Source organism: Oxyura jamaicensis, chromosome 17 (assembly GCF_011077185.1).
Source record: "Oxyura jamaicensis isolate SHBP4307 breed ruddy duck chromosome 17, BPBGC_Ojam_1.0, whole genome shotgun sequence".
In the NCBI taxonomy this organism is placed as follows: Eukaryota; Metazoa; Chordata; class Aves; order Anseriformes; family Anatidae; genus Oxyura; species Oxyura jamaicensis.
The window spans coordinates 611,835-636,269 of record NC_048909.1 but is presented as its reverse complement, the minus strand read 5'-3'; the positions used below and the strand labels follow the sequence as shown (position 1 = coordinate 636,269).

The 24,435-nt window shown below is 49.8% G+C and overlaps 1 protein-coding gene across 11 annotated transcripts in view; it reads left to right on the top strand.

The window, feature by feature from the left end:
• Positions 1 to 24,435, top strand: part of EXD3 (exonuclease 3'-5' domain containing 3) — a 297,653-nt gene that overhangs the window by 196,127 nt on the left and 77,091 nt on the right. The window contains exon 22 of one of the 11 annotated variants that reach the window (XR_004755034.1): positions 20 to 4,424. The exons of the other annotated variants lie outside the window; for them this stretch is intronic. The gene's annotated coding sequence lies outside the window, so the exon portion shown is untranslated. Of the gene's footprint in view, positions 1 to 19; positions 4,425 to 24,435 lie in introns of those variants that run through there. 11 annotated transcript variants of the gene reach the window in all.

Here is a 24,435-nt window from a genome sequence, read left to right as displayed (position 1 = left end):
AATCATTTTTCTTTTGCAGGGTTATATGCAACACAAATGAGTTCACTGGCTTGGTTTACCGCATCAGTCAACAAATAGTTGTGTCAGCATACACATGCGAGCAATGTGTGCAGGGCTGTGTGGACAAACACCCTGAGCTGACAAGAAAACAGTACAAGGGCTGACAGGGACATGCACCTCCAGAGAGCAGAGTACCCTTGGGGGCAGAGCTAATACTTCTCCAGTATTCCCTTTTCCCTTGTCACTTTGGTCTTCTAGAAAAAAAACTGGGGACATTGACTGTGACCTGACCATAACACTGAGCAAGCTGCGTTGCAGGTATGTGGAAATGATGAATGCATCCGTGCAGCTGTACTTTATTTCTCACTTTTATATTTTGACTTGATTCTTTGTACACATTTATGGATGCTCTTCTTGTTTTTTAAGTCCCCGTCCACTCTCAGTCCCCAGTGAGTGTAGGTGTCACTGCAAAGTGGGATGCTGTGACAAAGCAGAGTTGTTGAAGTCTTCCCTGCTTGCTTCAGGGACACACGGTTTGCAGCACTGGTACCCAGACAGCATTCCTCCGGCATCTGTGGCACATCCATCAGTGGGAGCAGGGTCATCACACACCGTGTTCTGGGGATTTTCATTCTCCTTGTGCTCCCCAAGTGCTGTTCAACTCTCACCACCATAACAGCAGGGCAGGGTAAAATCTCTGTAGTACTGGTTTAGCCCACACAGTGTTAAAAGCGACGTCATGGTCTTGTCACTGCACTGCAGACCGCTGCCAGAGACCTGCACCTTCCCCAGGCCGCAGATCATTGCACGGGCTGGGCAGCCCTTGCAGGCAGCACCGTTGGCTGCAGCCCGGCTGGGCACACGCCCTGCAACAGCATCCCCACCAGTTCTGAAAAATGTCTGTTTTGTTCCTATTATCCACATCAGAACTCATAAAATCACCCATCCTCAGAACCAGTAGCCAAATTTCTTGCCTGTTTACATCTCATGTTAGACCCTGGGTAATTTGGGGAGATTAGGGCAGTAAACAGTTGTAAACAGAATAAACCTGGATAACATTGCAAAGGGCAGCCCTCTTAAATGTTGTTTTTAGTGTCGGTGTAATTTGTGTGTGGTTTTGTCTCGTCTATAAAGGCAGTGCAGTGATTAGATATACTGGATGAGATAACTGGAAAATGCATTACACACCGGGATGTCTTCAAGGTTTAACCATTGGCTTAAACTTGCTTGTAACTCCAGCCACTGCTTGGGCCTGGGCGTGAAGCCTGCGTGTAGCCAGAGGAGCAGAATTAACTTTTTCCTGCCCTGGCCAGGTACAGGGAGGGCTGGGACCCATGCAGAAAGACTGGGGATGGGCAGAGCTGCTGGCAGCTGGGAAGTTACCGTGTGCTTCTCAGGCTATTTTTGAAGCTAGAAATGCAAGTGTAGCCAACTCTTCAGCATTTTCCCACACCTTTCATGTGACACAGGACTGTGCCCAGTCATAGGACTCTGTCCTTAGGACTTAATGAATTATCACAGTTTCACTTCCCTGGTGTTTTTTTTTTTGTTCCTTTTTGGAGGCAGCAGAGTTGGTTCCCTTTGATGCCCTGATAGGGGAACTGCATGGTAGAGCTCCTCTCCAAAAAGTGGCTGTTATTGAAGGATTTTATCCAGTCTGGGGCAGTTTCTGCAGGCAGGTAGTGCTCATCTCATTCTCTCCAGATGTGTTTCACACCAGATGTTCAGTGTCTTCAAATATAGAACCAACTCTTGGGGCAAAAAAAGAGCTTTGCAGGTGGTTTTATGCATAATTCTCACTATGGTTAAGCACTAACCTTAATGCAGTTTAGATCAACATTTACAAACAGTGAAATGTACAGCAATTCACATTGTTATATTGAAATGGTTAGAGAAAACTTAACCCTAACTACTGCATGCACCCTTTGCTTACCCACAGCTTTTGGATTTCTTGATAGCCAGTCCCCTTCAGGTCTTTGCCCGTTGTGCTGTGTTGAGGACACAACCAAACATATGCAGAAAGACTGGCTACACAGAAAATGCTTTGATTATATATATAAAACCCAAGCTATGGATTGAGGTGCAGGTTTTCTGATCTGCTTCAATTGCAGCCATTCTAGGGATGCCTGTGACAATAATCATTAAAAATGCTCAAACAGCTACATGATTTTTAAGTCACTGGTATTCCTTTAAGTCTAACATAGCATTAGAGTGTTAATTTAAAAAGCATACCAAAATGAAATGCTCCTTAGAGAACCAAGAACCTGACATTTGTGTGAAAACCCTGGATTATAAACTGCTTCTTCTACTTTTGCTGCCAAATATGCAAAGTAAATTGCACAATTTCAGGGATGCAGTTGAGCTGCTTTATATTTTTCTTTCTCCAACTGAGAAAAAAAAATTCTTCAATCTGAGAGGGAGTCATTTGTTTTTCTTGAAGTGTAACACATGTAGGCCCTCATCAACAACAATACAATATCTTTTCCACCATTTCTTATCTCACTATATCATGTGGTTGTGATTTTTCTAAGAGAAAAAATGTTTGTTTGCTTTGTTTGCTATAATTTCTGGGCTATTTTTCATAGCAGAATTTATCAAGAAAAGCAGCAATCGCAGTTGTGTGTTGTATGGGGGCACTAGATCTTTTTCCATTCCATGCTTAGTTGTGAGAATGTTCTCAGCATGTGAGACTGTTCTCATCCAGATTGTTCTCTTCCTTAGTTGTCAAATACCCAAAACCTTTTACTTGAGCTTCATCAATAGATTGCACAATCAATGGTTGCTTTATGGCAGATGCTGAGATGCTTTCTTACCAGTTTGTTAGCACTCTTTTTTAAATTGTAATATTATAAAACGCTGGTTCAAGTTTCATCAGTGTTGTAATATGTTCTGGGAGAAAGGGATGGAGAGCTTTTAGAAACCTACCTCAATAAATTCTCAAATTCACGTGCCTGCAACTCAGTCATTGAGAATGGGTTTATGAGTGCAATCTTCTCAATGGGAGAGGGAAATTGGACATAAAAGTATGGGCTGGTCTCAGCCACAGGGATTGGAGACATTAGGTTGGCATAGGGCGTGGGTATTTCATGGGGAATGTTTACTGTAGAAAGCTTCCAAAACATGTTTAGAGCATTTAAAATCTGATGGGCTTAAAATCTGATAGCATATATTAATTGCATAAATCAGAATAGTTAGGGTGCTCAGTCATGGTCCCTTTATGTGTAAGTTGTGTTGATAGCTCAGTGATCACCAAAAGTGTCCAAGTCTTGTTCTGCAGGTGGGACAGCCACTTTCCCGTACATATGAGCTCTCCAGACTTTGGTAACCTGTCCATTATTTATCACTTTACTATCTTTGTCTGAATTGTCACTTCGGACTTCTGTTTTGTTTTATGTTCCCAATATCACACTAGATATTTGGGGGCCATGCAGTAGCTGCGAGTCCAAGCGCCCGCCTTGGCCATTGCGGGTGCTGCTCTGGCACCCGCCCGAGCAGGTGGCGCACTGCTCGAAGGGGCTGAACACGGCACCCTGCTGCTTCCCACCCGCCCCAGCAGCATCTCAGCCCCAGAAGGATGGAAAACATTTGCCTACTTTGCTGCTGCTGCTGAGCTCACTGTATTTGTCCTCAAAAGTATATGAGAAGAAAAAGAGGAAAAATGTGTAGATTCCTACAGCTGAGGTTGGAAGGGGCCTCTGGGAGCCCCTGGGTCTATACAAGTTTGATAGGTAGTTTGGTCTGAGTACAGAAAGGGACTGTGAGTGCTGACAAGAAATGTTTCTCTCCTGAGGCCCATCTGAGGTCCTTTCAAAGTCAGCACAGGGACTGCCTTTGACATTGAGTGGCAGATCTGGGGTCCTTGTGGTGACATTCATGTCTCCAGCTTTGAACTTCTAACAACCGGGCAGGTGGTGTAAGATCCTGGTAGAGACACGGACATCTCCAGGACTTCTTCCACCAGTCCTGAGGCACCTGGGGATATGAGTGACCTGCTACAGATCCTGTCTTGATCCACCAGCTTTCGGGAGAGCCTCTGTGACACACTCAGCACTTTGTGGGACTTTCAGCTTGGCAAGGAGGTAAAGTTGCCTGGCTGTGCTGAAACCAGTTCATAATTTCTTCTTTATTTCAGAAAATTTGTTTGTTAAGAGAGATTTTAGTCTGTGATAAAACAAATGACTTGTGAGTTCATCACAGCTCTTCAGGTTTTGCAGAGGCTCAGAGCTCAAGTGTCATTTCACAGCAAGGGTTTTCCTGCTGTTAGACTTGTGCTGTATGGCTGGAGTGTGAGTGGATAAGGGTTTGGCCAGCAGGATTTAAGCCCAGAAGCTGAAGGCATTATGAAGGCATTAGGCTGTGGACTTACTTGCTCTCAAAATGTGTTTATAGACAAGAAGTTGGGAGTTTCCAGGAAATCCAAAAAACAAAAAACAAAACAAAAAAAAACACTCTGGGGCAGCATCTGTCACACACCATGATGTGAGACTACCACAGTGGAAAGCAGCTGGATTGAACTTTCTAAGGCTCCTTCCTTCTGCAAAGAAAATCAGAGGTACAAAAGCTGTGGTATGTTTGCAAGAAGTATTCAGCCCCCACCACAAATGCTGGAAATTGAAAAGAAAATCCAGTGCAGAATGGTAAAAGCAATCTGTTGCACTTATATGCTGTAGAGTTGTATGACCAAAATTTTTTGCAGGAAGAAGCTCTTGCTTGCAGAGCTGGCTGCACTGCATGGCACCGGGGTCAGTCACGGTGGTGTGTACAGGGCTGCCTCCTGGCCGGGCTGGCTGAGCTGCTGCCGCGAGTGGAGGCATGGGCATCTCGCCTGCAGTGCTTGGGGCAGCCCTGGCTGGCTGCCCTGCCATCACTCTGCGTCCTGGGCTGCTCCGTGGCCTGAGCTGAGCCCCATGATGCTGCCACGACCCTGCCACTGCAAGCTCTGTGGTGCAATGCTAGAGACTCAGGAGCCCACCCTGTTGTAGCACAGGGTGCCCTGGCAGCATTTCTGGATCCAAAAGTGTTGTCTTCCTACAGCCTGGTAGGCTATGCACGGTGAAAACTGAGGGATGAGCTACTCATCTGTACATGAAGGCTTTATTCATATCTCTTCCTAATTCAAAAATACTGGAACAATGTAGAATCTTAACACGTTTGTATGTCTAGACCACCAGTCTAGGGATGTGTTACAGCCAGGCTTATTTCCGTTCAAGCTGATACCGACAACTTGACTAATGCAGGACTGGAATTACCCCTCGCCCCTCAAACACAACTGGGTCTGGCAGCAGCATGCAGCCAGGCACCTCGTGGGCAGAGCAGGGTGTTGAATCCCGCTACATCCAGAGGCTGCACTTGAATACCTGCCCTTACTAACAGCTAAATTTGACATTTCTGCATCTCAGCCAAGAGTCATTTTTTTGAAGATGTTCAATGGAGAGAGGAGATGAAATAATGTATTGCAAGACAGTGGCAGCTGCTCTGAGATGCTGTGGGGCTGCAGTGCTTATAGTAGTGCTTCTGGTATGCAGAGCATTGCTGCAGCCCTTCCTCACATAATCGTCTTGTAAAGCTGATGTCGAGTTCCTGACAGGCTCCTAATCCGTCCTGACATGCACACAGATGCTCAGCTGAGTGTCATTTCCTGCTCTGAGGAGCCCAGATTGTTCCTGACTGGCCCTTGGGTTTGAGCAATCAGTTTAAATTTTCTCTCTCATTTATTTCTTTGCCTAAGGGAGCTGTGCTTCAACCCCCTTCTGTAAATCTCCTTATCATATAACATGCAAAATACACTCAGCAAGGGCAAGGGCTTTATTTACGAGCTGAACTCCTGCAAGATTTCGTGATGCTGCAGTGTAGGTTTGCTCTGGGTGCCTTGCAGCTCTGCGCTCTGGTTCCATGTACCCAGCTCAATCTATGCCGGTACTGTGCGAGGGCAGGGAGAGGGACTCTGCTGTCCTCAGGAGGCATAAAAGGATCCAAACCACTGTTGTCAAACCAAAGCAAGGTTTAGGCTGAGCATACAGCAAGGTGCAGCTCCTTTCCAGGTTGCTTGCTCCTGCTTTCACGCCCAGGACAGCTCAGGGCACACCGAGAGCAAGGTTTCAGCGGGAGCGCAGTGGCTGGGACTGGCGCAGCGGGGCTGCAGCAGCAGCAGATGTCTCAGTACTGCTCTGTCTGCTCACCATTCAGAAGGGAATGCTCCACTTGGAGTCCTTTCCAAAGGACTCCAGTTTGAGGTTAATTAGCAACTTCTGGCTTCACTATCTAGCTGTTCTGTTTATCTTTTGTCTGAGTGAGTACTTTTCTCTTCCTGTTGTTGTTCCTTCTTCCTGAGCAAAGGGGGGCCATGCAGACACCCAACCCCTCTGCGTTCGGGGGACTTGCAGGCCAGCACAGGCTCTGCCGCCTCCTCTCTGCTCCCAGATGTGCTGGCTGGTCCTTGCCTTGTCAATTGTCTCTCCTTAACCTTTAATTTTAGTTTTGCCTAAAAGAGGGCCATTTGAGTGCAAGGTGACAGAGGTGAGAAGCATGATGCTGGGCTCAGTAGTTAGAAAAGCGTTTTGCTCTGCTCTGAGCCACCCTTTCTGGCGTGGTCTCAGCTCCCACTAGAAGTGCAGACCTGGTGGCCGTGCTGGCTGGGACTGATCCTTCCTGATCCCCAGCACTGGGACACTGGGACCCTTCAGCGCACCGCTGCAGCCCATGGGTGGCTGTTGGAGCAGAGAGGTGAGATCTGAGCTACCCTCAGAGCCCAGCTGCTAATGTTGGTGGAAGGGATCCAAATACTAGCACATGGGCTGGATGCAGCTCAGCCGTGGGGTAACCCCTGCTGTACAGCAGGCATGCACTGGCCATAAATGTAGTCCCCTGTGTTACTCATGCCCCCACCCTAAATATTTTATGTAACCTCATGAACTCCACATAACTGTAATCTTAAAAAGCCTGTGGCCTTTGCTGGACTTGCATTTTAGGCAAGAGGCCTGGAAGAACCAGGCCATCTGTGGTGTTAATGAGTTTCTCATCCTTTCAGAAAGTGAATAATCCCTTGGTGGCCTTCCCCATGCTGAAGGCTGCATTGGATTTTCCTAACTTGCATGAAAGCAGAGGATGGAGCAGTGCAGTTAGGGAGACCGTGGTGTGAAACTACTGGACATGACCCTTGAATTCATCTGTCAAACTGCCGCCATTGTAGGACAGGTGAAACAACAGATATTGAGCATGGAAAGATCATCTGTATGTGGAGCTATTGTGCAGTCTGTAAACGATGCCCAGATCTATGCAAACCCGGAGTTGCTTCTGAACCAGGTGTTTGCTGTTGAGTTAAGCTTTTCCCTCCCCTCTGGGACTGTGAACTTCCCAAAGCTTCCTGCTGACCGGGTGGCAGAAGTTAACCACCAAATACCTGCTGGAAGCTGCTTTTGCAGGGACCATTTATTATCTGTTAACACTTTTGCCTCCATTTCTCTGTCTTGATCCCATTGGAGCCCTCTGCACAGAGTACTCCACTCCTTCTTCCCTCCTTCCTGTTCTCTGTCATGGGGTACCCCAGCCCTGCAGCGATGGTTATGCCACAAAGGTCTTTGCCATGCTCAGCTCCTCTGTCTCATGGGAGACCCCAGCTTCCTCTTGGCCCTCTCATCCTAGAAATCTTTCCTGCTCTCCTCCCACTGTCCAGTGCAGCACGTGGGCAGATGGTTTCTGTTGCAGCTGTCAGAGTGCAGCTGCATCGTTGCGCACTGGGACAGCCGAACAGTAGCTCCCCTCATCCTTCACACTGCGCCCAGCCTTCTCCTGTCCCCTCCCCAGTGTGACTGTGGACCCATGATGGGCTCCAACCCGCTCACAGTCAGCATAGACAGCCTAGGTCGTGCTTCTCTCCTTTGCACCAGAAATTTTAACAACAGCTCTGCATGCACAAGTGAGTTAGAAAGTGAAGCAACAGGCATGCTCCAGAACAATCCCTTTATTTCTCAGAGTGTGAAGTCTTCACCCCAGCTCTCAGGTTTAACCTTTGAGTGGTTCTGCTGCATTTCAGGTGTCTTGTGAGTCTCTCAGCAGTGACTGCCACAACACCTGTACGTGGCCCCTATGGGAAAACTCTCTGTTGCTGCTGGGTCTTGGAGCAAGTGCCCAGGGATTGCCTTCCCCCAGGTCTAGAGTGTATTTGGGGTAGCAGCAGCATGATAAGCAGATAATAAGGGAAGAGCAGTATCCCTCCCTTCATGCAGGGACTGGAATCTTGGAAATACCCAATGAGAGATGTGTGTGGACGTGCATCTCCCAGTATCAGATGGTTTGTTCCTGTAGCCAGTCATCTGGTCACACAGAAGAGAAGGCGTCTGTCTGGAAATCGCATTTTCACACTCCCACTGTCTGGGTTTTCAATTCAAGTACTGCCCCAAACATGCATCTGCTTTCCCTTCCTTTCCTTTCCTTTCCTTTCCTTTTTTTTTTTTTTTTTTTGGCTTTTACTGCTTGTTCCACCTCCTCCCCCCCCTCCCCCCCCCATGTTTGCACCTTTGAAGTATTTTTCTGGACCAAAGTGATCAGGAAGGAATAGCAAGGGTCCCTCAATTCATGTCTGTGTACTTTGTTCTGCCAGACTCCTCCCATGGTCCCGCAGCTGGCCCGTGTGCTGCTTATATGGATCCCAAACCATACCCACCTCTCTGCCGGGATGGCCCCAGGATCTGGGTTTCAGCTTGGTGGTCCTTACCAAACCACTTTTTTCAGAAATCCAGGTCTTGAGAAACAGTGTCAATGCTTGCTAGTTCTCCCAGCTCCTATCCCCCCCACCCCCAATCCCACCCCCATTAATCTCAAGTTTCAGCAGCAGCAGTGCCCCTCTGCCAGCCCTGTGTGCCCTGGGCCCCCCAGGGACTGGGGTCTCCCAGGAAGAGCCACCACGCAGCCCCGCCGGTTTGTTTGGTACGGGGGGGAGACACCAGCACTTGTTCTCCCACTGCCAGCTCGGCTCTAGGAAGTCTGTGCTCTTCCCACTGCGTCAAATGTGCTCCAATTTCAATGGGATTTCATTTCCACCAGTAGTGGTTCACATGGTGCAGCCCAGCTTCTGGGCTCAGCCTCGCTCCCTGCCAGAGGTCCTGGAGAAACCAGCCAACTGCAAACAGTACGTGGGGCTGATATCAGTGCAGCCGATCTTGGCCCCATGCATGGGAGAAACGAGTCTTGGCAGAGCGCTGTGCTCTGCTCCGCTCTTTCCCTCCCACCTGTGACGTGCTCCCGCAGGACTGCACCAGGGACCCGCTCCCACTCCAGGTGGCTCCAGGGCTGGCCAAGCCCCACCTGGTGTCTGCCCTGGTCCTAGCTGCAGCCCGATAACTCTGATAACTTTGTGCAGGGCTCCCCCGTGCCCCCAGACCTCACCAGAAATGCCCATGCACAATCCAGGAGAGCAGCTTGTGGCCTTTCTGGGGAAGGGGCCAGGGGCTGGTGCGGCAGGATGCCACCACCCGCAGTTGGGCTCTGCCTGTGCAGCCCTGCACTGCAGATCACAGCCTGGCTCTGCTGCCGCTGGTTGTTCTTCCTCTGCTCCAGGTCATTAGTGGAAGAGGCTGAGAGCCTTGCCATAGCCCCAGCCCATCTGCCAAGCATGGAAACCACTCCAACACCTTCTCTACTCCACCAATAAACCATTAATGGTGATAAAAGAGCTGGTAGGAGACCAGGTCTGAGAACTGTGGTGATGCACAGGGCAGGCCAGAGCCTTGTCCATCCTGCTGCCACTGGGTCTGCAGGAAGGTGGGAGCATGCACTGGAGACACATAAGGAGTGGAGGACATGCAGGGTCAGGATCTGAATTTGGAGGTGACGGTTGTGACTGTATAACTCATGGCTGGGAAAATCCCAGTTAATTGGTGGAAATTTGGATCAAGCGGATTAAGAAAAAGAATGGTAACATGCCAAGATACGTCATTCATACTTTAAAGTATGCACTGGGCTAATAAGCACGCAGTAGGAAAAGAAGTTGATGGGTGGGGACCCATAAATCCTTTCAACTTCACGTGCGAGACAGAACTCACAGACAGCCTGATCCTTGCCTTACTTGCCTGCTTCCACCTTCTGCTGCGTGCGATGCCTCCAGGATGAGCCTCCCCTTGGGGACAGGAGGCTACAGAGGCAAGGGCCAGAGTCTGGATGCCTGACTCGGGGCTGCTGTGGGTAAAGCTCACCCATATTGGGTGCATCATTTCCTTGGTGCATCATTGCTTCTCAGTGCATTTACCACTGTGGGATCTCATGAATGTGTAAGCAACTTGCTGCTACGAGACGCTGTCTCTGACCACAAATTGTGAGTATTTAGGCAGTCAAATTTGTTTCCGTTCCCATGCTGCTGTTGTAGTTATCTTGGTGCAGGTCAGAAGGCACAGTGCAGTGATTTGCAAAAAGCCCAATGACTTGACGTTTTGTTCTTGTTGGGAGGGCTGCTAGCCCAGGCAGAGGTGTAGGGAAAATAAACAGCGCAAGCCTGAGAGCAGAAAATGCAGGCTGGCCTCTGGCATAACAGGGCCTTACCCTGCAGCTTCATCTAGCAACTGTTACCTATGATTAAGAGTCCGTATCAATCTTGATGTCATGAAAGTCATACAGACCATGAAATCCCTATGTTCAGTGTGGAAATACAGCATTTGATGCATTTTTGTTTGAAATGCGTTAAATCTGAGTTAGAGAGGCTGCAGGGAGTGCTCTGGGCCCTGTCAGCCAGGAGTAACTGAGTCGCTACACCCCCTGGCCAAGCAGAGCACGCAGATTCACCACCATGCATAACATTTTTTCCCCGGCTCATCCATGACAAACTGTAAAAATCGCAGGGATGTTTGCCATGGACAGCCTGTGAAATCAGCCTCCTCTCTAGGAATGAGAAGCCTGCATAGCTGTGAGTCTGGGCTTCTCTGCCTGTTGCATGTTCCCTGCCAGAGAGCAGCACCAGAGCAGCAGCTCAGAGGTAAGATGATGGGCCAGGGTGGTGGGACAGGGCAACAGGGCTTGCCTGAGCAGTCTGTGATGTGCAAGAGGAATGGGGAAGCAGAGTGAAAATAAGAGGCGGCAGTAGTCTGAACACTTCTCTGTCAACCTGGCACTTGCTTATTTGCTAGGCAGGGGTTTAATCTGTCAGGGACTTTCTTTCATGCGCTGTGTTCAGCACAGGCTATAAAGCCACTCTCTGGGTGAGAGTGTTGGCAAGTAAGATGTGTTTTAGCAGCCAGATAGCTCTGGGGATGTCCCCGATCGTTCCAGCCATCCCATGGGATTCCTGCTTGCACCTGCAGCCAAAGGGGAAGCGGTGAAGTCTGCTCTGCTGCACCAAAGGAGCTGCTCGTCACTGCAGCAGGGCTCAGGGTCTGCCTCGGGTTTTGTACAGCTTTGCTGTTTGCAGCTACAGTTTCACTAACGTGCTGATTGATAACTCTCTGGAGTGCATTTTCACTTCCTGTCCACATTTGTCCCATACTCAGCTCTCCCTTTGACATTTCCCACTTGTGGAGCAAAGATTGGGGTTTGTCCGAAAAAGGGGCATGTCAGAGAGGCCAGAAGCAGCTCCCTCGCTGAGCACGGTGGCCTGGCAGCATTTGTTTGTGCGAGGTAGAGTTCTCACGCTCTAAATATACTATCTGTGATAAGGGAAGGGAAAAAGCCCAGCATGGAAATATTCCCTCTGTAAGAGAAATAATTTGCTGCTGCTAAAAATATATGTTCATATTATTCCTGCCTTGGTCTCTAGTTTGATGGGAGAGAGTGCACGCAGGCTGCCCTCAGGGGACTCGGCTCTGCTGCAAATACCCAGAGCTCAGCAAGGCTGCGTGTCCGCTGGGGCTGGAGGACCATGGGGGGCTCAGCATCTTTGCACTGCTTTATCATCCCCATCTTTTCTCAGGGCAGTAAAGCTGTGGTACAGGGTTACCCCAAAGGTCATAGTCAGTAACCTCTAAGCAGGTGCTGACAGTGGGAAAGGAAAGTGATCCCAGAGCAGCTGGGAGCCCCTTCCCAGCCCTGTCTGTGCAGCGGCAGGAACGGCTTTGTTCGAGGGGGACGCATGCTTAGGGTGGTGGGATATGTGTAATCCCTTCCTGTCTCATCTGTGAGCGTCCCGGGCCCGGTGCTTCCTTCCCTGATTGCTGCTCCCGGGACCCCCGTTCCTATTCGCAGTGCTTCCGTGCCCTGCGGGCCAGTGCAGCAGCCGCCCCACGGGGCAGCGCCGGATTTCCCAGGGACTGCCCCTGCCAGAGACAAAGCCAGCCCGGCAGAGTCCTGCCTGCTTGTTTTTCCACTGCTATCCGGTACTGAGTGAGAAGAGAGCGGAGTTTTCTGCTAATTCAGGGGCCCACGTCCTCAGCTGGCAGATCCTGGTGTGGCTGTCTGGAAGTGGCTGTGTTGCCCAGAGAGCTGTGCCCTCCACTCAGCAGTGACCCCAGCCCCCTCAGCCCTTTCTCTGCCCCTAGTGCCACTGCACACAGTCACAGAATCACAGAATCATCTAGGTTGGAAGAGACCTCCAAGATCACCGAGTCCAACCTCTGACCTAACGCTAACGAATCTTCCACTAAACCATATCCCTAAGCTCTACATCTAAACGTCTTTTAAAGACCTCCAGGGATGGTGACTCCACCACTTCCCTGGGCAGACCATTCCAATACCTAATAACCCTTTCAGTAAAGAAGTTTTTCCTAATATCCAACCTAAACCTCCCCTGGAGCAACTTTAGCCCATTCCCCCTCATCCTGTCACCAGGCACGTGGGAGAATAGACCAACCGCCACCTTGCTACAGTCTCCCTTCAGGTAGAGTGCAATAAGGTCACCCCTGAGCCTCCTCTTCTCCAGGCTGAACAGTCCCAGCTCCCTCAGCCGCTCCTCATAAGACTTGTTCTCCAGACCCCTCACCAGCTTCGTTGCCCTTCTTTGGACTCACTAGTCCCTGTGGTTCATATTATCAGATGAAATCCTTAATCTTCACAGTCTGGGTAATGAGACCTGTGCCATCACTTTTGCATCACAAGGTAACCACAGCCACATGTATCTCCTGACTGTTATTCGTGAAGTTGCATTAGTTTACAGCTAGGTGATTATTATGGGAAATAGAATAGATTCAGTTCAGGATCCAGCAGCTGGACCACTTGGCAGGGAAAACATCCCTGTGAAAGCTGAAAGATGCCCTTTTTGTTTACATTCTAGTTCAGACACACTTACCATGCTTATTTCAGGGAGGTAATGCGAATAACTTTTGCCACTTAGACCGGTGCTCAAGCCCTTTGCAGCCTGTGCACTGGTCGCTGACATAGTTTTGAAGTATTGTTTGCTTTGCCAGGTTTGCTCATGAAGGGCAGTGTCCACAACTTGTGTTGGTGGGCGCTACAAACCCAAGCCAGGCTCTACTGCATTGTGCCAAGGTGCATTTTTGAAAGGGTTCTTGCAAAGCCTGGAGGAGGACTGAAAGGATTTCTCTACATGTGCTAAGCAACGTGGGTGGAAGTGCTGACAGAGAGCCTGAGGCCCAGGAAGCCACACTGGTGGTGCAGAACACACCGCACCCTGATGTGCTGCCATGGCCTGCGCCTTGATGCAGCTGGGGGGCTATGAGGAGGGACAGCCAGCATGCCTGGCGTGGTGAGGCAGCAAGCAGGATGTGTGTGTTTGAAGGGGAAATGTCCATGAGGCGAGGGTTGGATGCACTACGTTTGGAGCTGTTTAGCTCAGGTGTTCTAGCTCAGGTTAAGTGCTGAAAGAAAAGCAGAATATTGACCTCAGGTCAAGCTGGTCCCAATGTGTTTCCATGTGGTCTTTGGGGAAGGGTTTTGTTTTGCTTCACTGCCCTATTTGTGCCACTGGGTGAGTCACAGCTCCGTATCGGCCTGGCAGCACCCGCAGGTTTCCTCCTGGCCTCGGCAGGGCCGGCCAGGACCCACTCCCCCCGGCCACAGCCTTCATTCAGCTCCACGCCATGCTCGGGCTGTCCCACGTCCATCCTGGCACCAGGTCAGGAATGTGCACGCCTGGCAGGCATGGCAGGGTGGGGAGCTGCTGCAGAAAGAAAGGGAAAAGCTGCCTCCTTGCTCTTCCTGCTTCAGACCCTCTCCCATTTCAATCGCTGGGAAAGGCAGGGCTCAGCCAGCTCAAGGTTGCATCCTTCTACTGCCTGGCCCCAGGCCAACATGCGTGAGAGCAGCTAGACACAATAACCACGTGTCACACGCAGCATCGCTCCCCTGCGACTCAAGCAGGCATGCAGGCAGCGCTGGGAAGGGATTAGCAGGAACGAGGCTAGTGGTGGAGCTAAAGAGTGTCAAAGCTATTAAATAGGTTTCTGCCAGCTATGCTTCCAAAAAGGCAGCCTCATATACCTTGGTACACTGGGTTCTGGAGCGCAGAAGTTCTGCCCCATCAGAAATTCAGCTGCTCAATGGGATGTGAAGAATATGGGGAGAAGCAGCCCGCACATGCAGCCTGGAAGCAGACTGGTTTAAGCCAAGGAGATAAAAGGGGAGGCTTGAGCCTCTGCTCAGCTCATGCCTTAAGCAACCAAATGCTGGTGAGGTCCTGCACTGCTCCTGACCTCAAGCCCAGACAGTATTTGCCTGTTGGATGCTTTGGCTTAATGCAATGTTTGGTCCTTGGTCAAAGACTGGAGCAAAATCAGATCAGCTTCTGTGCTAGCAAGTCAGGATAGCAATAGCAGGACGTATTATTTAGGGTCACTTGGTAACTGTTTTAATGCAGCCTTTATCTTGCTTTGAACACAGGGAATATGGAGCAGATCTTAACGAGTGCAAACACAGCCAGAATTAGTTATTGGTTGCTGCTTGTCAGGCTTGCCCTGCTCATCCAGCCGCATGCTGCACCCACGAGAAAGCCTCTGCTGAGGGCTAAGACACTGTAGGATTTATTTTCCTTTATTCTATGATGGTAAAAGTTCAGAGTCTGTCCTTATGGATGGAGATGGGTTTGGGAACAGAGCTAAGGAAGAGCACAAGTCCTCTCCCCTCCCTCTGCCCTCTGGTCACTGCTGCACTGGAACAAGTCCATGTCTTCCTGGGTGACTCACACCAGCCCTTTCCAAAAAGAGGGAAAGGAGACTGGTGATTTATAGAAGAAGGAGATGGCTGTTAACAGAAGTGTTTGGGATAATTACAGAAAGACAGTAGGTTGGGTGGTGAGAAGGGATTGGCTGAAGATTTCCTCCCAGGCTCTATTGGGCCATCACTTGAGTGTTGGCCTTCCCCAGGCAGTTAATTCTCACCTGGCTCCTCGATCTCCTACCTGCTGTAGCCAGAGCAGGGGAGTAACAGTGATTTGTGTGCTTTCAGCTAGGGTCTTCACGTCCACACAAGTGGTGGGACAGGGAGGCGGCCAGTGGCCCTGCGCTAGCCCCCAACAAGCCCCGTGGATCAGCCCCACCGGATGCACACAGTTCTGGTTGTTTTTTGAAGATGTGCTAAAGGATGTTGGAGGAGCCTGAGGTGCTTGCTAATACATCCCAGTCCTGAGCCTCTCTACTACTCCTCTGCATTGTGCTCTGTGTGGAGAACATACATGTCTTCTGCGGAGAAGCACTCCTGCTTTTCTGATGGTTTTGTCTTTAATTGTTGCTTGCTTTCCTGACTTTCCACCCCCTGCTAAGTGAGACTGGGTCTCACTTAGCTGCAGCCATGCCCTGGGTATGTGGCACTGACAGACGATGTCACGGCAAATGCCTGGAGCACAGGAACTTCAAAGCCTGGAAGTGGCCAGAGACGTTACATGACACAACCAGGATGACAGGAGAAGGTGGGATAGAGCCTGGCCTGGTCTCATGAGCCCTGACTTAGCACCTGAGACTCACAGTTCTGCTGAGAGTTATACTTTTGGGGGGGAAAGTCATGGCAGGTCTTCAGTGGGCACTATGGGCCATGCTCAGTGCAGCACCACTGCTGGCACAGCTCAGAGAGGCTACATGTGTCCTGGCTTTCAACAGTGGAGTGACTGAGCCAGGGCATGTCAGTTCACCGTCTGCAGAACTGCTGTGACCTACAGTGAGTCCCTGTATCTTATTTGCCTCCTCAAAAGCACCTTCATCCCCATGAGTCAGTAACAACCCTGGTGAAGTCACTCTGGCTGCACCACAGGGCAAACCCTCAGGAGCCACAGCTCCCGGCAGCACAGTGGTCTCCTACAGCTCCCATCAGTGTACTGCCCCTGCGAGCACACAGGGTTAGAACCCAGAGCTGTGGGCATGGGCACTCAGCACATCCTTTCTCTATGCCTGCAAGCTCCTCAGCATCACTCAGACTGTATCCAAGCTGTGGCAGCCCCATGGTTCCACAGAGCAGCCTGCAGTACAAAACCTCAGGCCCTGAGAGCAGAAACCTGCAGAGCAGAGCTCTGCTGGGCTGGGATGCTGGGGCTCACTTGTCCGCTAGTAACCCTGGCCTCAGGTGCCTTGCTGCGACCCAGGTAGAGCAGGGTTAACACCAGCAGTGTCCCACTGCAATGGCCTTTTTATCTGATGCGATCCAGCGCATTTCCTGGTGGAGCAGTTTGCGTCCGGTCGTTAAGGCTGCTTGGCAGCTGAGCAGAGAGGAAGGCTGGAAGTAAACAGAGGCGCTCTTGGATCGGTAGCTGGGAAAACCAGTGAGAAACGGCATGGGATTGCCGTCTCCAAAGCCTTCTTGCTTCCTTGCCTCTCAGACAAACAGCTTCCTGCCAGGGACAGTGCACACAGCGCGGCTCCGCAGCCACCAGCCCTCTGCCTGGGCAGCCCCATTGCCCTGCATGCTCTGCCTCCAGCAGGGGCTTCCAGTGAGAGGAACTCATCAGGGACTTGAAGCACTTGTGAGGTTTGCGTGCCTGGCTCCATGAGGCCCCACGCAAAATCCCAGGCTGTGTTAACCTGCTGCATTGACCTCTTGCCCTTGAGTCCTCTTTTCACATTCAGACTATCTCACCTTGGGTGTACAGCTGCTCCTAGACAGTATGATGGGACCATTTTGGCTGCTAAATTCTGAGTTTCTGGACTTTCCCCTTTCTCCTTTGAACCACTTTGAGAATGTCCTTGAGGTTCCTAGAGTGAATGAAAAATGTGTTTCTAGATCTTTGGGATCAGATAGGAAAGCATCATCTTTCTCAGCAGATGAGGACTGAGTCATAAGTGAGGACTGGACTCTCATGGCTAATTAAGCAGTGAGAGCAAGACCCTATCCCTCTAGCTGTTGGTCTTGAACAACAGCAACTCAGCTGCCCAGGAACAGATGTCAGCATCTGGTTTGGACAGACGATGGTCATGGTGCTATGGACTTCCCTGCTGTCACCTTGTCTCTTCAAAGTTTTCCTCTTTTCTTATTCCTAATGCAAAACAGTTTTTCTCATGACTTTCCCCTGGATTTGGGCAAATATTAGTCTACAAACTCCAAAGCTGACAGGAGGTCAAGGTCTTTCTTCCAGAAAGGAGACATATACAAAAATGGCCAACTAGACTAAAGAATTAGAGTTTGAGTCCACAGTGCTGAGCATGTCTGCCAGAAGGATTTCCCAAATAATGAACATTCGCCTGTTTCTGCTGTTCTTTATCTAGTACATTAAAAAATAAAAAATAAAAAATAGAAGAATAAAGGAGGAAGGTTTGAGGCTTTTCTTTATAAGTCTGTATTAAATTATATAGTTGGTGATCAGCTACAGAAATAAATAATCCATCACGTGGACCTATAGCTGAGGTTCAGGATCTGAACTCCACTCCAGTCTGTGCAGAGAAGGAAAGCACTCACACAGTCTAATTCAACAGAAATATCCTTAGCTTCTCATGGAGGCATGAAATAAAAAGGGGGCTGTTTCCTTAGCCTGAGCTTTCCACTGCAAGGTCAATAATCACAAAATGCACCAGACTGGAGGGTACTGGGATCCCAATCACAGTGTTTTCCATGTCACAGACTTGTTCTGAAGCCTCTCTGTAGCTGTTAATGGAAATCGATAATGACTTCACTGTTTTGCAATGTAGTTGCTGCCGGCCATGCAAACGGCAGCCTTTATCCTGGCAGTGAATTTGCCGTAGATTCCCACTGAGGCCTCATTTGAATTGCATGTCTCAGTGCAGAAGGGCAGTTGGCTGATTTCACATTCCCACTGTCTCAGCTCTTCTCTGCTTTTTATATCCATGGACTTCCCTGGATTTTCCCTGGGAGGAGAGTCCAACCTGCCATTTTTCCTTTTCTTTCATGTCATTGCTGTTTCTGCCAGCCGTAAGGTTTTTAAACAACCAGGCCATCACACAGGCCATCAGTGTCACATAGAGACCCTGGCTCCTAAGCCACCCACACCACTTGAAAACCCTTGTCACACACGGTGATGTGCTAGCTGCTGAGCTGAGCACTGCCTTTCCAGTTACCATTCAGAGAAGGGACGAGCTCATTATTGCTGTCCTGCAGAAGTCCAGCCAGGCCAAGTCAAGCTGAGCTCTTTGCTCTCCTGAACAGGCTTGAAGATTTGGGGTTTGCTGTTGGTATGTGTTTTTGGCTGCCATAAAATTTCCTCTTTTCCCTTGAAAAATAACCATACAGTTGAGAGTTCTACCTCAAGACTGATGTTGTGTGGGGGAGCAGTAGTGTACACTCTACCGGCACAGAACAGCATGTTCATTACCTTCTGCGGGGATGTGGGACATCACCCAGATCCAATCCTGGAACATGAAACAATTGTCGTTCCTCTCACCCTGCTCTGTTATGTCCGGCCAGCTTGTGTTGTTGATCTGCAGTTCTTTAACCAGCCTTTGGGATTGTTTAAGGACCCTTTGCTCAGTCGTATAAGCCAAGAGACACTAATAGTAAGAGATATTTGGTATCAAGACTTCTGTATTAGAGTAAAAGGCTCTCAACAGATCTGTGTTGTGTATCTGAGACAGAACAGTGTTCTTCAACAGAACAGTGCTGTGTATCTGAGGGTTTCCCTTCAGTTTAGCATCATGGCTGAAGTGTTTGAAGGAGCCAGTCTGGCCCTAACACTTCTCAAGATGAGCAAGAGGCAGCCAGAGGTAGACGGGGCTGAGGCAGCATCATCCCTTTCATTGTCTGCCTGGGTCAGCAGCCTTGTATTTCAGAGGCAAATAGAGGCCCTTCTTCCCAATGTTTTTGCTCCCATTTGGCTGTCTGGGATTATGTCTCCATTGTGCTTTGCATATTGGTGAGCGGTTATTCCTTTAGGATTTCCTCCTGAGATGGAACGGCTTTTGAGGAACAGCCGTACCCTCTGGTTTTCCAGCAGCCTGCTCTGCCCCAAGCCCAAGCCTCGCTTGAGCCTGTCTCTAGCTTCCTACCACTCCTGCTTCTTCCTCCTTGGCCCATGTAGTCCAAACCAAGTGCATGTTCACAGGAGATCTTGCCAGGCTCATGGATCAAAACAAAATATTTAGAGACTTAGGTTTTTCATGAACTCGTTCCCTGAATCTGTTCCTAAGAAGAGCCAAGTTCCTGTGCCGAACAGTTTCCTCCTTGTTGCAACACGCGCACACCTTAGGATTTGCATGTCTGAATCCTTGCTCAGACTGTGGTGAGGCACAGCTCCATGGATCCTGCTGGGAGCTGGAGGGGGACGCGGGAGTGTGCTGTAGGGGAACAATGTGAGAGAGGGAGAGCGTATGCCTGCATCGCTGGGCAGAGGGAGGACACTGCACTGCCTTTGGTGGGAAAATAAGTGTCAACACCTGTTTCGGTCTGTGTGCTCAGACTCTTGACCCACAGTGGTTTCTGTCCCTGGACATCAGTCCTATACTAGCCTCTTGTCTGGAAAATGTTTCTTGACAGGAGCAGTAAGTAGAGCTGGACGGTCCTGTGGCAGTGCTGGAGGAACCTGCAGTACTTTAAGCTTCTCACTCCTTTCACGCCGTTTGTGCCCCTGTTTATGGGCGCTGGGGCTGGGGAAGCCCTGACAAAGCACAGCTGCTGAGGAGCATCACTAGCAAATGCCCAACCACGTGTTCTTCTGGATGTTTGAAGCAGGAGCTGAGGTTCCCCTCTCGGCCGAGTGCTGCACCCCGGCTTAGGCTATAATAATCTCTGGTGTTGCTCTGGCACCAGACCATGGAGGCTCCCTAGCCAGTTTCTCGCCACCAGTTAATGAACTTGCTGTGTCTCCTTGAAAGGCAACCAGTTTCCTGTAGCTGCTGGTAGAGCTAGGGAACCAAAGGCACATGGAGGTAAACTGGTCTGTGAGGTGCCAGGGATATAATTTCTGTATCTTGGCTGCCCTTAACCATTAGAACCAAGTCAGTGTGTGACCTTTACTGTTTTGTATAAACATCAACGTGATTATAATGTATCACCAGCCTCTGCTTATTCGCAGAACATGTGTCCAACTTCTCCTTCAGTGCTGCAGGCCAGCTGAGGAATCTGATTCTGCTTTTCTACCCAACACTGAGATAGCTCAAAGGCCATGGGACTTTTTGAACTGAGGAATTTAGCTGCCTACAAGACGGAGTGTGAGGTTCCAGGTTAATCCATGAAGTTGAACCTCGAGGAAATGTCAGTAGAGACATTTAGCCTCCATCCAAACCCCATGAGTTTCTCAGCTGCTTTGAGGTTTTGCTTGAGTTTCTCCATCCAAGATCCCTTCCTGCCATCCCTCTGTGTGCTGCAAAGTAGGAGGATATTGCTCTGACTGCAGGTCTCATGAAGCACAGATGGGGCATGGCCACCCACATCCTCCTGGTGCTTAACATTTCTGTCTGGGTGCAGAGAAGTTTTGTGTTACAATTGCTCCGTTTGCCAACTGCAGTGCTGCAAGAGCTGGAATCTGTCTGAGAAGTGTTTTGTGTTTCTTCCTGATTTAAAATAGTGAAGGGAGACGGGCCTGTCCCTAGCTATTGGGAGGAAAAGATCTGTCCTGAGCATGCACAGAGGAAGGGCAGACAGCTAATAAATAAAGGTATTAAGTCCTCTCTCTGGAGAATGTCCCTGTGATGCATTTTGCCTGGTGCAAGATCACAGCTTCAGTGCAGATGTGCAGAACAGACGTGCAGCAGGGCCTCAGGCGCTAATGGTGGTCAGTGATGAAGGGGCACTGCTCTGGATGAGCCCTTCCAGTCCAGTCCCCGCCAGTCTGGCCAACAAGCTGTGCCCAGAAAGCAGTGCAATGGTCCCTGGCAGCCAGTTGCTGTAGCCCAGCAAGAGGTTGGTGTGAGGCTGGCAGGCAGAGAGGGGAGCAAAAAGGGGTTGTGTGGGGGGGAACCGCTGTTGGAGCTGTTCCTTTGTGAGCAGGAGATGGACAGAGTGCTCCTTCCTGGTGCAGTGAGGTCTGGCATTGCCCCAGCGTCTGGGGAGCCCCTGGGACACGTGCCTGCTGATGGGGACGAGCCCTTAGGAAGCAAAGTCCTTCCAGCACTGTCTCTCACTGCCCTGCTCTTGGCTGCAGCAGGGGTTTGGAAACTCTCCCACAGATTAACACCCTCTTCCCCAGTGGCTGTCAATCACAAGTGGCCACCAGGAGCCTCTTTGTCTCGGAGCACCTCACACCGAGGTGTACCCCAGTCCTGCCATGAGCAGGGAGGCTGTCATGTGTGGGGTGGGGGGTGGAGAACCAGCTTTCTGGCTTCACTGACTTTGTAAATAGAAGGAAGTAGGAGAGACGCAAAATCTCTGATTATCTTCCAAGGGGACTCCCATCCCCTCCAAGGCATGTCTCAACTTCCCAGCCAAGGCTGGAGCCATTCCAAGAGCCGCAATGTTTCTCGTCCTAATTTGAAGCACTTTGCTTCTCTCGGTACAAACCTTCTAAGGTAGCGATGCCCCGAGCCTTGGTGCAGAAGCAGCCTGTAGCCAGACCACGCAGGTGACTCACAGGATCCCATCTCTCTTCCTGCTGCAGGGGAGACCTGTTCCAGGCAGAGCATTTGCAAAGGTGCTCCAGAAGAGCGACTTGATGCAAAACTACAGGCTTGGAGTCCTGCTCCTGGTTGTCTCTGGCATCTGTGAGCCGGGCATGTGGGCAGGACCCTCTGGCAGTGCTGCTGCTGCACAGCAGGTCTTCGTGGTGACCGGGACACTCTTCCTCCAGCAAGGTGTACTAATGCAGAGATGTTTCCCAGGTCACATTCCTAGAGTTTTCCTCCTCCCACATCTTTCCTCCAATTTTGTGGATATTTGTGGGTTTGCACTAAAGGCACTCTGTGCTGCACAGCTCAGCAGAGCCCTTCATGGCTTTGGGGAGTATCTGAAAGGAGAGACCTAAAAATTATAACTGTCATTATCAAGTTTTGCTTGATTGCAAGAATCTCATCTGGTCGCTGGGGGCACACTGGGTCATCTGGAGTGGGTGCAAGCACCTGCCCAAATTACTCGTCTAATTTCTGGTATGGACCCTGCAGTGCAGTGGGCAAAAGGCATGCAGGGCTATGGCAGCACCCCCTTGGTGCTGCCAGCCAGCACATTCTGAGCATTCTTCTCTGCAGCAGAACACCACCACCCACCCGCTAGGTCCACAGTGGGGTTAACCTCTCCTGTTCCCCTGGCCAAGCACAAACAGGATGGCCCATGGCCTTGCAACCAGGAAGGCTGTGAGTCAGCAGCAGCTCCCCCCTGCTGACAGAAAGCCCCGCCGGTTTCCCGTGGTGGTAAGGCAGGGACTTGAGAATCTGTGAGAGCAGGAATTGGGTTATGGGGTTGGTGGGTAGGAGGAAGGGATGATGTTGAAGGAGATCAGGGAGTCCACAGGCAATGGAGGAAAGACCAATAATAGGAAGAGATTTTAACTTGGATATAAAAGCAAAGAAGTCTGAAAGTAAGGCTGAAGGCAACCTTGTCAAGGTTATTAAAGGAAATGGCAAAAGACAGGTTGTGCAACTCTTGGAAACTTTCCAGCCATATAAATGGAAAGGGAAGCAGGAAAGAAGTGGGGCTGGTATGCACTGAGGATGGGACAGAGATGAAAGATAATCTAAGCACAGTCGGGAAATAAAATGAACACTTTGCCCTGTTTTTTTGGTAGCAATGGAGAGGCTGAGGGGGCAGATGCAGGATGACTCATGCAGTATATGGGGATGGGAAATGCCACAACTGAAATGGAAGCAGCAGTCAAGGATTCTTGAGTATGCAAGCAGGTAGGACCAGCTAGCTTCTCTGCTAGAAATCAGAAAGGACTGGCACAAAGCTGAAGTCACGGAAGAAGGGTTTGTAATAAATCTGTCAAACCACAGGGGTTGGATGGTTTGGCTGGAGAACAGCAAATAGAGGTCTATTTATCGGGGTAGGGAGAATGTGTTCTTGGCACATAGGCAACTATTAGTCTAAATCTATTAGTATGCAAATCCTTAGAATAAACATTAGAATAGAAAATAATTAAGAACATGGATAAGATGATATACAGATTTTCTGAAAGTAAATGATGCCAGGGTAGATAAAAAACCTGATCTTCTTGACAAAGCAGACAGGATATATCCGAGTTGTCTAGTCTTCTGTAAAGGAGCAGGAAGGTGCTGGGCTGCAACGACTGTGCTAGATGCATTTCTCAAAAGTCAGCCTTGGAAACGATGTTGTTTCATATTTTTCCTTAATGGCCTTGGCACAAAACATAGAAATTGCTAATGAAATTTAGTAATTACCCGCAATTGGGAATCATCATCAAAACAAAGGAGCTGGGGAAAATTGTGCACAGTGAACTGGATGCCCTTCAGGATAAGAAAAAAATAGCAGAGTGTTGTACAGAGGGATGTATAGCTTGGGTTTCTGCTCCACATGAGGAGCTGACGTTCACCTGGAATCTCACAAATCTAACGTTGTGAAAGGCCTCGGTGTGTGAGCAAGCCACTGAGTCACTGAAAAGGGGGCAGAGGAAGGCTGAGAGGGGACAGAGCGCTCAGCAAAGCTGCTGGAAGGGCAACACTGTCACATGGAGCCCTCTGAGTCCTCTGATCTCACAGGAGTGACACAGAAGAAGGTGTGCATGGAGGAGTGGAAGGTGCTCTCAAGAAGATCAGACAGTAACAGTAGAAGCACTGCGTGGTTTTGTGTGATGCATAGTTGGATTTGGAGTCTGTCACAGACTATAGAAACCAAATACAGCGATCAGAGAGGATCTCTGAACACAGAGAATAGAGAGATCCTGCTTTTGGTGTGGGATGTTGTGACTTGTGCCATCTGCATCCCCCGATGTCCTGAACCTGTTTGGTCTTGAAGCCTGGGAAGGACTCACTCTTTCATGCCTGTTCTTACTGCCCTCTCACAGGATGTGATTTCATGGATTGACCTGACTAATTTTAACACATCACTGCTGCCAAAAGGTGGTCCTGCTCCACCCAGCTCTCCATGGGGAGCTCTGCTGAGCTCGTGCAGTTGCTGAGGCTTCTCCAAACAGGCAGAAGCCATTTCAGTGCACTGCTGTGTCAGAAAGCAAACGTGGACACAAAAAAAATCGGGGGGGGGGGGGGGGGGGGGGGGGGGGGGGGGGGGGATTAAAACCAACATGAA